Source organism: Sceloporus occidentalis, unplaced genomic scaffold (assembly GCF_023333645.1).
Source record: "Sceloporus occidentalis isolate IW3139 unplaced genomic scaffold, rSceOcc1.0.p SCAF_6, whole genome shotgun sequence".
Lineage (NCBI taxonomy): Eukaryota > Metazoa > Chordata > Lepidosauria > Squamata > Phrynosomatidae > Sceloporus > Sceloporus occidentalis.
The window spans coordinates 134,837,171-134,850,014 of record NW_028316986.1 but is presented as its reverse complement, the minus strand read 5'-3'; the positions used below and the strand labels follow the sequence as shown (position 1 = coordinate 134,850,014).

At 39.0% G+C, this 12,844-nt stretch overlaps 1 protein-coding gene across 7 annotated transcripts in view; it reads right to left on the bottom strand.

The window, feature by feature from the left end:
- MYT1L (myelin transcription factor 1 like) overlaps positions 1 to 12,844 on the bottom strand; it is a 444,499-nt gene that overhangs the window by 412,460 nt on the left and 19,195 nt on the right. For 2 of the 7 annotated variants that reach the window (XM_089531035.1, XM_089531033.1), the window contains exon 2: positions 10,828 to 11,212. The gene's annotated coding sequence lies outside the window, so the exon portion shown is untranslated. Of the gene's footprint in view, positions 1 to 10,827; positions 11,504 to 11,534; positions 11,672 to 12,844 lie in introns of those variants that run through there. The other 5 variants (XM_089531036.1, XM_089531037.1, XM_089531038.1 and 2 more) reach the window with 3 other exon arrangements.

Here is a 12,844-nt window from a genome sequence, read left to right as displayed (position 1 = left end):
AGATTACATATTCTTGCCTTTTAACAGGGTATGTTTCCTTTTTTCAATAAGAATTAAAGTACAATACTTACATTAACCTGTGGATAAGTCAACTCAGGTTTTGGGGGGTCAATTTTTTGACTAAAATTTCTAGACTTATACATGAGTATATACCGTAAATATCTCACAAAACTCCAAATCACAGAATTCTTTAGCACTGAACCATGGCAGTTAAAGTAGTGTCAAACTGCACTATTTCTGTAGTACAGAGGCAGTCATAGATACAGCCTAAGTGCAGTAAAGGTTGCACATTAAATATAATGTGGAAGTTGGTGCTCAAATGTTGGATGTTCACAACAATAAAGGCCCAGTATAGTTAAGGGATTGCTTCATACTCGAAGCCCATTTCCTAAATTTCAGCAGGAAAGACATAGGGAATGGATTTTCTGAGGACTGGCCCCCATATCGTGGAATTCACTTCACCCAAACATGTGCCAAACTCTAAACATCTTGTAAAATTGCTGCTAGCGGATGACACTGAATGAACAGTTTTATAATGCAGGGTTACCAGCACATAGGTTAGACTGTAGGATGCATTAAGCAAAGCCATGCTACTAAAATTAGTATATGTTAATTTTCCATATCTGCTCTGAACATTGGAAACAGGCTGGATAAATAAAGCATGCCCAAAGTCAGTTCATTTTTAAGTGCATCCCTGCACTCTAGTGCTCCCAATTTGCATACATAATTTTTAATGTTACCAGTGAACATCCTGTCTATCATTTAAAGGCAGTAGATGGCCATGACAGACAGACTGTTGATAAGTCTGTGCTAGCAAGGAAAACAAAATCAGTAATGAAGAGAAATTTAAGTCCAGACTCTGCCATAGATTTTATTTTATTTTTATTACAACAGTAATAAACAGTACTCTCAAACCCCATTTTCTGTGAAAACTTAATTTACTTTCTGGCACTGAAAGAGTACTATAATTGATAGTAGCAAAACTCTTCAACCTATTCCTGTTTTGATTATTAGTGACTCCTTCACTAGTTTGTAAACAGGTAAAATAACCAGTCTCTGGAGGGAAAATGAGAACATTTCTTGGCTTGGATATCCCATAGGGAAACTATTGTTTTTAAACCTGTCAAAAGCATAGATGGTTTATTGGAATACATATAAACGGAAATAAATTATCTATACTGCACTAGGGATGCCATAACCCGGTGGCCCCCGTGACAAACCCGCTTTTGGGGGACCCCTCCCGGTCCCGGTCTGGTTTGGCCCCTAGACGCCGGTTTGAGCTTCCCCTGCCTCCTCCCCGCCGTCCTGCGCGCGGCTGTGCGCCACTCTCCCCGTCTGGCGCACTGGCGTAGCCTAGAGAGCAGCTCTTCAAAACATCTGCCACTCAGAGCTATTGGCCAGCCCACTTGGTATATAAACCTTGCAAGAGGCATTACTTTCCAGGTTACAGTGAGAAAAGAAAAAAAGGCCATAAATCATTCATGTTGTCTGGGAGTCTAAATGCCTCGTCTTTTAAATGTATACCGCGTCAGTATTCTTGTAATTCTTTATCACAGGATCGTTTTTGAGGCCCTAAACACCTTTACTTGTAATATGCAAATTTCTCCCAAAGCTGACCAATGGGAAAGAAGCAATCAGCCCTCCCCTTGGGTTGGTTTTCAATGGCTTGGTGAAGGAAGAGATTTTGCTTTGGGGTTTGGGGTAGCAAAAGGCTGCAGAAATAGTTTGACCCCCCTTTAAACATCCATGGCTCAGTGCTATAGGATTCTGGGAATTGTAGTTTCTTGTGGCACCAGAGCTCTTTTGACAAAAGGAGGCGTTGCCTGGGGGCAGAGCGGTGGAAGAGAGGAGGCTGCGATGATGAGGAAAAGCATGGGCTCCTCCGCATGGTCCTGGCACTTCCCTTGGCTCCCTCCCTCCCTCCTCCTCCTCCTCCTCTCAGAGCTCATTCACACTCCCTGGCTTTTCTCTCCCCCCCCCCTCTGCACTGCACTTTGAGACCCCTTTAACTGCCAAAGCTCAATGCTCTGGAATTCTGGGGTCTGTGAGGCATTTGGCCTTCTCTGTCAGAGAGCTCTGGTGCCACAATAAACTACAGTTCCCAGGATTCCATAGCACTGAGCCCTGGCAGTCCAAGCAGTGTGTGTTTTGGACACAGAGATCCTCCAAATGAATCCAGTCCCTAGCTTTTATATCTCTCTCACACACTGCAGGAATAATAATCCTGGGAATGCTAGTGTTTGGGAGACATTGAGACTTCTCTGTCAGTGATGGCTCTGAGGCCACAATAGACTACAATTCCCAGGATTCCCCAGCACTGAGCAGTCTCAAACTGGACCATTTCCTCAGTGTGGATGCACCTGGTGAGGAATTCTGGGCACTGCAGTTCAACTAAGTTTGGAGGGTTATGGGATTCCCTGTCAGAGACAGCTCTGGGGCCACAGTGTACTACAATTCCCAGCATTCCCCAGCACTAACCCAGGACAGTTAAATCACTCTCGAACTGGATTATTTCCTCAGTGTGGATGCAGCTTTGGTGAGGAACTCTGGGCATTTCAGTCCAGCATTGTTTTATTTCAGCAGTGTATTTTGGACCAGAGACAAGGTGAGCAGGCATCCTCCTCCTTTTCCAGGACATGTCCTCTTCTGTCACATTTCAAAATGTCCTCCATTTGGATCATGGCTAAGAAGCATGGATTTATAATTACATGGGTGTTTTTAGCTTTTATTTTTGGCCATTGGGTGCCCTACATTTTGGGGTGAGGGCATTGGTCACCTTGGTCAGATAGCTTTCCAGGGGTTTAACTGCCATTCTGCTGTGGAGCTGGAACAGAGCACCATTCCCAGAATTCCATAGCATTCAGCCGAGGCAGTTAAAGTGGTCTCAAACCAGATTATTTCTCCAGTGTAGATGAAGCCCAAGCCTTTTGCCTCTCTTATGCCTGAGATTTCAAAGCCCAGCCCTGGCACCACAACAAACTACAAATCCCAGGATTCCATAGGGTGGAGTGATGAGAGTGAAAGCAGTGTGGCAGCAGCCTAAGTGTGCTTAATGCAGTTCTTAACATGGTGCACCTCTTGCCTACAGAGTCTCCCAGGCCCCACCGAGGCCTTGGAGAAGGTTTAAAAATGTAGGACCTTTTTTTTTGTTAATTTCCTGGCGAGGAAATTAAAAAAAAAAGTCCTACATTTTAAAACAATGTCCTACATTTTCCCGGTTTTGAGGTCCTCCTGGATGGCAACCCTATACTGCACTATCAAATGACTCAAAGGTACAGAAAAGTATGGTTACATTTAGGATGCACATGTAAATGTGGTAATAATGCAAACGGGGTACAGTCTGTTGACAATCAGAGAGTGATGTTTCCTTAAGACTCAGAGCTTGGGAAAGTTGCTTATTGACTATCAGAATCCCTCAGCCAGCACAAGCTTCTATAACCCCCCTCAAAAAGTTTCCAAGTTCTGCTAAAATGGTTTCCATTTAGTCAGATGATGTAGAATGCCAAAATGGGCCTCTACTCTGGAGGCCTTTTCAGTTTGTGAGGCACTGCAACACTTTCACAGATTGTAATGTATCTATGATACAATGAAGCACCATGCACCACTGCACAAGGTTCTGCACTAGACTAGTTTGATCCAGCAGGCATATGTTAAATAATATATTTCAGGAGACGAAGGAGGTATTTGAAAAATCAACTTAGTGGTGTTAGATGTGGCAGGGATGATTATAAGATGAACTCTGCCACCTAAGAGCTTCTTCCTTTTCTCTGCTTACTGTTTATTGCACACACATCAGTACTTGCTTCAGTGAGAGAAAATATTTTATATACAACGAGTGCATAAACTCTATGCTCCTACCTTCTCCAATAGGAAGAAAAATTCTCCAATCCCCTCCAAAAACCTACATGAAATCCAATAGGACCACTTTCCATTTTTTCAGAGGAAACTAAAATAGTTGTCTTCTAACTGCTTTTTCAAATGGTCCAAGTGCAATAAGTAGCTGGCCTGTAATATACGACACATTTAAACAGCTTAAATAAATATACACAAGAGACCATGATGCAACAGCATAAGATACATGAACTGGCACCTGAACCATTTGATATTCCTCCTTTACTGTTTAGTGAGACCACATAATTATAAAGGCATTTACATGGACAGCATTGTACTTTGCTAAGTTACCATTATAATTTAAAGCAGGGCTCTTCCACACTGGCTAAAGCATCTGGATTTAGTGGGAGGTATAGCTCTACTTACTGGAGGATGGTATGGTATCTGAATGTTCTTCCTGTCCTGACATTTTTCCCTCATAAACCTGCACTACTACTAACAACTGCAGGGTAGGATGGGTTTGGGGTTTTGTTTTTGTTTTTTTCTGCCCTGGTAGGAAATGCAGGCTAGGGAAAATGTGACACATCTGTATCCTTTTTCTCAATTTCTCCTGCTGTATTTCTAGCCAGTCCCATTGACAACATTTCAAATCTGGAGGAGTTGACCTTGGCCACAGAGGATTTCCACTGACATCCTTACATTTCCAGTTGCTAATGTTTCTTTCCCCCAACTCCTCACCCCTTCTTTTTAAAGCTATATTGTAAGTGGTATGGCCTTATAAAACACAAGTACTATGACTATATAAAAAAGTTAAAAGACATTAAATAGATGGGAGAGTAAGAACATGTATAATGGAAGAGAAGCATATGAAAGGTGTTGAGCTTATAGAAGGAATGAAACAAAAGGAGGCCCACACTATACCTCAAAGGGGAGAAAATAAATGTATAGATTGACAGTAGCAGCTACAACCAGCAACAAACCTGTGCTCAAAACCTAGTATATTTAGAAGGCAACCAGAAGTGGGAGCAGAAACAACCACTACAAAGTGTGAAAACCCTAAAAAGAATGCCCCAACATTTTCTAGATCACTTCATCTCCCAGAAGCTCCAGCCAGCTTCACCAACTGTCAGGAATTCTGGCAACTGAAGTCCAAAATGTCTGGAGGACCAAAGTCTGGGAATCACTGTTCTGGAATTATTGACTTCCTAATAGCAGTCTGGAGGAGACTTCAACCATTGTACTTTCTTCATTTACAAAAGTAATCAATTATAAATAACTCAGTATATTTAAATATTTACTTCCAAGCTCTGTGCTATTTCTACTGTTTTATCTCAAGCATAGTTTTTTTTTTTTTTTATCTTTGTAGGAGTCCTCCATCATCACTGAAATCAATGTTATTTAGCCCTGGGTAGAGATGTGCATCATCTCATTGTCACCTTGCACTTTTTAAGGCAAGAAAGAGAACGGAAAATGAGGATTTGGGAAGGCTTGAAAATACAAGGGTTATTGTCTTCAGAGAAGGCACAGGGCAAAGGAAAGCAACATTGATTTCAATTCTCCATTCCAAGATACAAGTAGAGACTGAGGGTATAGTAGGGTGCTTAAACCTACTGCTGTTTCTCTTGTGGACCATAAAGATCCATGGCCAGTTACTTTTAAAACTGTTTAATGCACATTTTTCATAGCTGTGGTGAAGTAATTTAATACAAACAATGTGTTATCCATGGCTATAGAACCCAGTAGGTGTATATTGGCAAATACTATATAAAAATGTGATGGCTGATGAAATTGCCCCATTGACAGTCACCAAGTGGAGAACATGTACCTACTTCTACACTAGGAACCAACACCAACTCTGTTCCAAAGGTGGAAAGTGAAGACAAGCAAGAAAGATTAACAAACCAGTTCTGTAGGATAAAGACTGCAATGGTATGTTACAGTACTGCAAATTAGCATATAGCAAATGTTTTTACAACAAAACAGTTTTTAAAATTGTCATACAGGTAGCTCATCTAAAGAAATCCAGGATAGAGAAGCAGAAATATCATAAGGACAATAGTTTCAGGAGTATGCCTTGTGCCACAAATGAGCCAGGCATTACAATAACAAGAAAACATCCTAATGTGGTCTCTGGTGATTTGTATAGATCAGTAAGGACTTCTGACACTTAATTTTCTAATAATAGTGACAACTAAAAAGCTTTCCTCTCCACAGCTAGGCTGCTGACAATGAATGTTCCAGGGTGGGGAGAAAGTGTGAGTCTGTTTCTGGTACCAATCACAGATTTATGAACTATGCCATATGCTAAGAGACAATATGTTCCTTAATTCTCACTGTATCTCTGCTTAACTTACTGGTTTGCAAATAGATTTGATTGCTGGATCGACAGGTATTATTAAAGATCAAAGTCTATCCTCCAGTCCTAAAGACTTCCACCCTTCTTTTCATTAAATTACGTAGCAAGACAACAATGGTAGCCTCTCCTTAACTGAGGCAATTTTTGTGTCTGATGGCTCTTCATAATGACAGCTCCCTAACTTCTCCAAAAACTTTCAAAATCTGAGAGGGATTATGAAAAGCTTAGCATATATTGGATGATATATGGCAAGTTACATATGTCACAGACAACTAGTCACCACAGTGGGGAAGGGCATAATAATGGGATCCATGATTCTCAGAATGGTTGTGCAAATCCACAACATCTACCACAGAAGTATGCAACAACTCCTCTCTCACGTATATACAAATATCTCTATTTTTTTTTGGTTTGCTACTATATGAAAGACATATTTTGCTGACCTATTTATTTGTCTGCATAGTACCACTGTTATTTTTATCAGAGACAAAGGCACACACTAGTCAGGATGAACCAGGCTTCCCTGTCTGTTAGTATGCATCCTAAGTTAAGAGGTATTCCCCAGCTGTGCTGTTATAAAAAGCATGCCAGAACCTCAATTCACAGTGCCAAGGCCCATTGCTTCAGTATGTTTTGGATGTATTGTGATTCCTTTCTTTGAGATGGTTTAAACACATACTCTCTCTTAAATTTTTCTCCCTTTTTTAACCTCAAACTTGCCAGTCCCTCCAAAACGTATGTCTATAAAAAAATTCAGGTGTGATCTCTCAATCATGGCAGGACCATTATGTACAACTTAGCAGCAAAAATAACATCTCATCCAGGATCAGTTTTGACTCATGTCTCAAAAGGGAAAGAAAAATCATCTTACATAATTTTTTCAAACTACAACTCTTAGATGCCCTAGCTCACTAAACTGGGTTTATTTTATTCAAAGAGAGAAAAATTTCAAGAAGGGACAAAGACAGACAGAGTTAAATCCTGCAACATTATATTTATTCACAGCATGTTAAGCAAAAGACTACCAAAATTAAGCATACATTTTATTGTCTTGTTAATAGTCTTCAGTCCTTACTAGAGATGGGAGAAGACAAAATTTAACTTGGAAACTAGAGCTGACACTTTAGCTTGTTTATACCAGCCATCTTTTAAGTAAATATCCTTACAATATCCATATAAGATGTAGAATGGCTGTCACAGCAGTTCTTGGGCAGAATATCAAAAAACAAAGAAATCCACTATCAACCTAACCATCTAGTGCATTTTGTGTTTCTACAATCAGCACAGCAATAAAGCCTAGAGGACTTGTATTGTGGCAAGTTGAAAATATACAACGTGAGCAAATCCAATCTCAGAACTACCACCACCAACAGTGAAGTAATAAATGTCTGTGAAGCCAAACTAATATTGCTAGTAACAACATACACAGACAATTGGGGGGGGGGGGACCTTCAGTTAACTGTGTTGTGTTTTAAAGAAGCAAAACAACTGTCAGCTAAAAACCTACCATGCAAGTAATTTTACAAATAGTACTTTGCCCCATTTCATGGCCCTCTCATACTAACAGCAACTAGCATTAAGCAGCACAATTCCCAATCTATGACTTCAGCTGGGTTACTGCCAGATGAATATACAACACTAGTAGATACCATGCCCTCTTTCTAATCAACTTCCCAATTCAGGAGCACCATGCTGACATGAAGTATGTCACACTGGCATGAAGTATGAAGGAGACAGGCTTTGAAAATAGCAGCCCCTGATGCTGAATGGCTTTAAAATCTGCAATCTTACAGATGTTTATGAGTCTGCCTGGTGCAGAGCTATAATCAATTTGCTTATGCCTGACCCTCAAGATGTATTAAATTTATCCTCAAGGAAACTGGTGTCTGAAACCAATTGCCCAGACTCATTAGACACGTGGGAGTTTCAGGGAACCGAAGGGCCTACTGGCAGATGCAACATTGATTTCTGTATGTCCACAATTTACCAGACTGTTCTATACTAGACTTGATTTGATGGCTCTCTATGGGATGCCCTGCAGCCTTGATTATTTCACATCCAAGCTGGCTAGCACAGTTATGTGGCAAGTGTATATTTACAGTCTTTCTGAAATTACTATATTAAACTCTGGTATCCAAATGATATCCACTGAAATTAAAGACAAGTGAAATACTTCAACCGACCACTGTTCAAATATCCCTATGATACAAAATCCTTATCTTTAATTTGCCAATTCAATCTGTATCTCTAAAGTTATATTTAAGATAATAATGTTCATTGTAATGAAAGAATGCACTCAAAACTCTAATGGAAGGAAATAGCATTTATCAGTACAACATGCTTGAGAGTTTTGGGGTTGTTGATGTTGTTGTTTACCTTATTGACCTTCCTCAGTTTGAAAAACTCAGCCCCAAACAACAATTTGCAGATCTAATGTTCTTTTGTTTAAAGATGTTTATATCACCTCAAGGATTTCCCATCTTTCACCAAAGCAGGGATCAGACAGCAATATTATAACATTAAGTTTCTTGACCTATAATGTCAAGAGTTACGTGACAGCATTGAAAGTTATTCTGATATGTATGTTTTCCAGGAACAGAAATTAATTATTAAATATGATTCGCACATATAGACCTTTGAAACAGGTATATTTTGAGCTATCATTGTGTCAAGACATTTAACACTAATTACTGTGAGCATGTTTGAATTTCCCCCCACATATAACTGTTTATTAATAAAGTGTAACAGTAGTTATCACTGCATGACAGTACTTTTCCATAATATTCAGGAAAGCCCTTTCTGAATTTAACTCACAAATTTCCACTTTGTGCATTTTAATATAAATTGCTCAATATATATATATATATATATGCTGACTACTCCTGTTTAAATGGAACAAAAACAACAGTTTTAATGATATATAGTAAATGGGAGCAGTAGTAAATTCTGACAAGACAGATAAATTCTAAATTCTATGCTAAAGACTAAACTCATACAAAAAAATTAATAACTTCAGTGGGCATTCTGGTTCTTATTCAAGAAATCTCCTTGGACAATACATTCAAACACAAAAGAACTAAGGTAGTTGAGATGGGCAACCTATTCTGCATACTGCCTTTAAGTCTGGTTCTCAACATTGAATAATGCATCATCAGGCAGCCTAAACTATAAATTCAAGGAGGAAAACAAAGTACTTGCATATGGGCATCTACTCTGGTTTTTATTTTTCACTCACATGTTCTATTTCTTTGTTTAAGCTTCTTAGTCCCCACACCCCCCCCACCCCTAGGCACAAACAAGAACTTTTGTCATTTCAAAAGCTATTTATTTCTATTTTGACAATATTCTGTATTTTCATCTAGATTTATTTTGCAGTTCCTTGTGAGCTCACTATATATATATATATTTTTAAATGAGGATGAATATGTAAAAAGGTAATTTATCAAGACCGTAACAACCAAGTTTAAGATGAGCATTCAAAACTTGAACAATGAGCTGAAGTAACTGTAAGGTGTTTAAGATTAAGGGTTAACAGTTTGCTTCAAAAAATGCTTTGTCTGGAGCTCTGGCTTGCTTTCTTTACTTTTGCATCAACATATTTCATTCTTATATTTGGTATTTATTTGTGGGAAGCTGTTACATAAATATAAGAAATCAAAAATTATGAGAATTGCACCTTGGAAGCATACATATATTTTTTGTAAAGGAAAAAAATGTGAGGTCATTTTTAAAAAAAACAACAAAAACAATTGGTAATTTATTTCTAATTGTTAGGCAAATAGGTAAATTAAAGTGAAGGATACATTTTAATTAATTTCACCTCACAGTTAGATGTGATTATTTTGACTTTAAAAAAATGGTCAGTTAAAATGAAAATCACAAATTTTAAGGAGATTAGGAATGATCATATTAGGATAAAAAAAATTCCAAGATTATAAAAACAAAGTAGATATAGTCAGTCAAACATTAAAATACCCTTACAAAATTATATAATAAACATGTAATTCCATTATTGGCTTACTAGATCATAATCATGTTCTTCTGGAAGAGTTTGGAGTACTGTTATTGTAAGAAATGATCTTGGTATCAATATAGAAATTGACTGGATTTTGCTCTCTCTATTCTACTTTTCTATATAGAAAATCCTTTAACAATATAGAAGCAATACTTCATCCTAAGTCACTGCTGCAGCAGTGAGTTGTTATGGTTCTCAGAATCATAAACTAAGGTACAAATTTAGTGTGTGTGTGTGTGTGTGTGTGTGTGTGTGTATCACATATCTATGTTAGAAAGAATTAATTCCATTTAGTTTAAGACAATTAGTCTAATGGTATGTTTAAAAAAAGAAGAAGTTAAGCAAGCATGGAATTACTCCTATATATTTCAAAAAATAAATCCATTAAACTCCTCTGTTTGACCTGGCAACCAAATCAGTGTTTATCAGAATTTCAGGATTCCCCCCCCCCCCCCCAATACATCCAAATAAAATGCTTTAAGAAAAAGCTAAATCTGTACCTTATTCTTTTTAAATAACTCAAGTTTCCTGCACTTTCTGAACAGAAAGTACTGTACTCCCAGACAATAGCCAGAATATTGAGAGAAAGAGAAAAAGAGAGAGAGAAAGAGAGAGACGTGCTTACCTGAATGGACTATCAGATGGAAAGCTGAAGAATTGCAAAACAAAGTAGTCCAAATAAATTATCTATGCATGCAGTCCAACTCTCCGCTTTCAAGTAGGCCAGACTGTCAAGCAATCATTTCAGCACCAGCCACTCTGTTTTCCATCTCAGGAGGTTCACCCCAAAAAGTAACAAACTTGCTTGGTGGTAGCAACCACGAACTCTTGCACTGCTTCCAGATGCTCACTGTTCAATTCACTGTTCATCCCCTCAACTTTTCCAAATGCATCTCTTCTCTCAATGCAGCTCCCAGGTACAGGAGAAGAGGACTGCTCCTCATCTGAATGCTAATTATTTTGCCACGCAGACAAAAGTCATAATGTTTTCAGATGGCAGCACAAAGGACCTGAAGTCGAAAGCAAGGAACGAATGAGTTGACGCCACTAAATGATGGGGAAAGGCATGGATGTGTGCAGCACTCTGCAACCTGGACCAGCAGCAGCCTCCATTTAAAAGCAGCAGCAGTAGCAGTGAGACAGGCAGTGGGCTACAGAAAAACCTAGCTGTGTAGTATATGCATCAACCACAGGTTCCCTTAGAGACCACATTACTGCAGCAGAATAGCATCAGTAGCATACTGCTGACTTTCACTGTCTCATTCCGGCTTCCATTATAGAATACAAAATGGTGTGGGTTCCCCCCCCCCCTTCCACAAAATCTAGCCTTACCTACTTCAGCTCTCAGCTAGATGAGGGTTTTTCATCATTCACCCTCACTTCTAGGTTATAGCGATAATTTCTAAATGTCTTGTTTATTAGGCTTGCAATAGAGACAGGCAAGACCGAGGATGCATGCTGTATACAGCCTAGATTGTTACCCACAGGCCCCTAAATCTCTGGAGAAGCAGAATGTGTTATCATGTGCAATGCTGTATTTAATGTAATAGATGGGGATGGTAAATACCACTCAAGCTATTGATAGCAAACTAGTAGGTAATCTATGTTTTTTATTAAATTAAAACGGGGTCTCTTTTATGACTAGTCTATGGCAAACAGCATGATCATATCATAGAAATGCCAGGGAATCTAACAAGCCCGCTGCCGTTTTGACAGGTTTCTTTTGAGAAAGAGTTAAACTCAGCAACCTTGGGTTAATAAACAAATAACCATGCAGCATGTGTAGAGTTAACTCCAAGTATGTCTGTAACCTCATTTCAGTTAGCAGCCAACCATATATGTGGGGGTGGGGGGGGGGGGGAAGAGAAGAAACCTTTGGCAAAGAAAACAGCAAATGCCAGAAATGAATAGCTGCAGACGGTCAACAAAGGCAATGTTCTGTCGCTGGTGTAAAGTTTGATCATCAAACTTTAAAAATCAAAAATAGAAATGGAGCCTGATATGCCAAATGGCCTCAGTTTGCTTGATGCTTGCTCCAGAATCTGGCTACCAAACATATGTTGTTTCTGCAGCACTGTTCCCCTCAGACTAGTAAAGAACTGTTTTAAATAGTCTTCAACCAGAGGCATATCTGGAATTAACCCAGTTCAGATACACTGCGTACTGTGGAAATGTATCCTGCACAATATTAACTGTGGTAAGATACATTATGTTTCATTTTGCTCAACCCTGTGCAATGCAATAGGTCTTGTGACTGTGACACTGTGCTAAAGGGGCAGGACACCTTGACCAATGCCGAGTTTGAAAAGAGGTAGTTCAAAACAACTTGTCTGATTTCTAATTCAGAATAGCCCTAGTTTGAAACAGTGACTTCAGCACAACTGCAAAAACCTTAACATGGAGGCGCGCGCACACGCACACGCACACACAAACTATGGGAAAGCCATAAAAAGAAAGCAGGAAAAGCCCCTCATATGTTTAGCATGTTTGGCAACCCTACTCTTTCAGCTTCTCCTTCAGATGCTTTATGATTCGAATTTATAAGGCATTTAGGAACATTTGAGAAGAAAAGTACCTCTGACAGATTAGTGTGAAGTACAAAATAGTGTGTGTATGTGTGTGTATTTCTGTCTCAGGGTGTT